This window comes from Populus alba, chromosome 14 (genome assembly GCF_005239225.2).
Source record: "Populus alba chromosome 14, ASM523922v2, whole genome shotgun sequence".
NCBI lineage: Eukaryota > Viridiplantae > Streptophyta > Magnoliopsida > Malpighiales > Salicaceae > Populus > Populus alba.
In genome coordinates this window covers 17980824-17984769 of record NC_133297.1, presented here as the reverse complement: position 1 = coordinate 17984769, position 3946 = coordinate 17980824, and positions in this window count along the sequence as shown.

The following is a 3946-nucleotide window of genomic DNA, read 5'->3' as shown; positions in this document are numbered from 1 at the left end:
TTTGGTTGGTTGAAATTTGAGTTTTGTGGTTTTCTAGATAGGGTGTGTTGTTACCCGCTTTTGACCTCATGAAAAATCAAAAAAAAATATATATAAAAAATCCAAAATACATAAGGATATGCATGAAGAAAGCCTAGAAGATTTTCCAAGTTGGTGATGAAGAACCAAAGTGACATTTGAAAAAGTTGAAGGACCAAAATGTATAAAATTAGAAAAATTAGCAACTCAATTCTGATTGACAAAAAGGCCCCATTGGTGAAAATGTTTTTATTTGGGGTAAATAGATAGGTATGGACTCAATACAAATTCTGGAAGGCTTAATTAATTTTATTAAGGACTTAATTGAAAGAAAAATTTATTTTTAAGGTCAATTTAGGCTTTAATTGAAAGAAATTAAAGTATGGGGCTGGAATTGCAATTTTAAAGAGTTAATTTGGTCAAATTGGGGGCTTAATTTTATAAATAATAAAGTTTGATGAGCAATTAGAGACTTGATTGAAGAAATCCAAAATCAAAGATCAAATTGAAAAAGGCATGTTATTATAGGAGTTGAAATTGCCTAAATCAAGGGTCAAATTAAAAAAAAAAACTATAAGTTTAATGGTGAATTAAGGATCCAAGTGCAAAAATCAGAAACTAAGGACCAAGATGAAAATGACGCTAAACTTTTGGGTTGGTGATTAAGTTTGGGAGGGGTGAAATTGCATGTAATTAAGAGTTTAGAAGGCAGTTACAAGTGCAATTAAAAGCAATTTAAAGAACATAGACTAAAGTGAAATTTGTCAAATTCTAAATTAAAAACCCTAATTTCCAATGTTTAGCCTAGATGACACGTCGTTCAGCCACTATTTAGTTTATTTTTAGGCAATTTTTGTTGATCGAAGATGCACTTTCAGGAAATGAATGTGACATTTCCGACCACCTTTAAGGTTGTAACCACCAATATTCAACTGAGAAACACCCCCTCTACAAAGATCATCCACTCTCATTAAATGTTAACATCCCATTTTCTTCAAAGAACACAACAACATCTTGTCTCCAATCAGTTATCACTATATTTTTTTATTCCAGACTGATCGGGTAGACACTTTCAAACACACAAATGTGATACTACAGATCTCCAACTTGAGCAAGGATTGATCCAAACAAAAAGTATGCTTTTCCTCTATCAAGATTAGGTGGTCTTTAATGATGTCTGTATCAGAGTTGCTCCGATGAATCCTCGAAAGTGGATAACCCAGTCATCGATGGTTGTGATACCCATGTCATAAAACCACTAATCTTTTTTATATACTCACACTTTAAGCCTTCTCAGTAGGTTCTTATCAAATGTTGGCCATGTTTTTATAAAGATCAAAAAGCTAGAAACAAGTTTCTTAGTCTCCAAATTTGGAAAACCATCAAAACCTTTAAAAACCAAGTTGTTGCAAAACTACAATTGTAAAACAAGCATAAGTACATAGCTTACATTTGTAAAACACACTCCAAAACCCTCTCATTTTGATCAATCTATGTTTGAATCCATCAAAAACACTAGCAAAACCATATAAATATCCCTTGGAAAATTAGAAGAAAATGAGGAAAAAAAGAATAAAAGATTGATAAAAGAACTCTAAGTGTGAAGGTTTAAGAACCTAGCATAAATATTTCTTAAGTTTTGAAAGGGCAACAAGCTTGTGGAAGAAAGACTTGACAAAGGAAAAACAAAGAGGGTAGTAGCTACTCTAGAAGCTTGAAGGTATTACTTTCTAATCTAAAAGTGGAGTCCATGTGGCCTGCTTGTGTTGTTTTTTATTGTTATTTGATCTGTATTTATGTTTACAAATATGGAGATATAGTTGGAATACTTGGCAAGTAGTGTTGTGGTTTCTCTTTTTGTTACTATAATATTCTAATTTTGTTTTGAAGCTCTTTTGGATGTTTTAAATGTAGTAAAAGTCTTTTATTTAATATTTTTCTTTTTTATAAAATAATATTGTTTTAGTTTAACTTAAGCAATGCATTTTGAAGCAATGATATTTATCCTAGATTTGCTAAGTTTGTTCACGACCAAAATGAGTTTGGAAATCTAATTTTGAATCCATATTACATGAATATGTAGGCTATTTTAAGATATAATTGTTGGATTTAGTATCTATTTCATAATTTTAATGATTTGATATTATTTGTTAGTCCTTTTGATTCAAATATGTTCGGTTATGGTAATGTGGTTTGTTGGAACTAAGAAACATGTTTTAGAGGTATAAAAAACCATTTTCTCGGTTTGATAGCTTCATCTTGTTTTTTTTTTGTTTTCTAGATAGTGTTGTTTGTGTTCTTAAGAAGAACATTGTCTTAACCCTATGATTTTGAATCAATTTTTGTTTAATTCTTTGCATATAACTCTTTGGGAAACTTGATTAGTCAATAATCTAGAGTTTATTTGCATTAATAACATGTTTTAGTTGGTTTTAATCCTAGGGTTTCGGTTTTGAATCGAAACCCAATTTGAAAAAATCATGGTTTTTTAAGTGATAATCAAAGTGCATTAATGTTAGATTATTAATCCTTGCACAATTTCTAAAATGTTTGTGTCTTTGGTTTGTCCATATCTGGTCTGATTTGAAATCCACGTTGTTGGGTTTATGTTGAATGTTTTTCGGTGTTAATGTTCTTTATTTTTCTAGGTTTTGATATGTTTTGATTGAGTTTTTGAGTTTTTTTTTTTTTTAGCTTGATTCATTTTGGATTTCTATTTAGGTTTTGGTTTGTATTTTGAATCAAATCAGTGAATTTTTGTTTAGTTTATGATCGAACCAAAAGTTTCGAGCTAACTTGGCCGGGTAAAAAAAATATTAAAAAATGATTTTTTTGCTTGTTTTATATGGCTCAATCCTTATAAAAATTGCATTTTAAAAAGGAGAGAAAAAAAACGTTTTTTGCTTTGTTTTAGAAAATTTTTTTGTTTTTTTTTTTTGGAATTTACAATAAGTTTGTAAAATTCCTTAAAACTTTGACCAATATTTCACTAGCCCTAAGAATTTAAATTCTTGAAAATTAATTGTCAATATTCTGGTATAAATGTTGGACCTACAAATAGGTTGATATTTAAGTACCAGGAATTGAATAAAAAATTTTCAAAATTATTTTGGATATCTACAAATTTTAATTGAAAGTATTTCTCACCACAATATACAAGTTGTGGAAAATACTTTCGCTTTTCAGGATAGGTGAACCCTGTCAGGTCACCTATATAGATTCTTCTTATAAAAATTTACCTAGGAATACGAGTCCATAATAAATTCAAAATGCTAGATTTATTCATAAGCATAATAAATCTTAGTTCTAAGCCATAGATAAACCAACAGTTAAAAACCCATCGACACCTTTAAACCACATCTAGACCACAAAATGCAACTTACCTTGTGTAAGGTGCCTTATGAGTGTTAATACCTTCGCTAGCTACAACAAGTCTATTACCTTGAAATTTCAGATAAGACCAATCCATCCAGGTCTCCTAGTGACCTTGAATCAAACAACTAGGTGGTGACTCCTTGACATCCTGCCACGCCTCATGTCACTTATGATATAATGGCGATTCCACTAGGGATTGGATTGAGTGTTGTGTGTTTTATGTGGTTTATGTTATTTGATGTGTTTAAATTTTTGCGTTTGACTTACTTTTTTATTTATTTACTCTTTAACAAGGTTTAACCTGCTTATGCAGGTATGTTTGATATGGATGAATATCTTCATGCATCACTAGTTTATTTGTGATATATTTTGATTTGGAATGCACACATATGGAAACTTTAGGTTAGGAGGGAGAGCAACGACTTATCCTATGACTTTCAGTTGAATTTAAGCTCATAAAACCATCTGATTCTTTGTTGGGTGCTTGGATTGGTAGTGATTGGTATATGTACTATCCCACTACCTATTGAGCCCCTTGATTAGTACTTAAAAG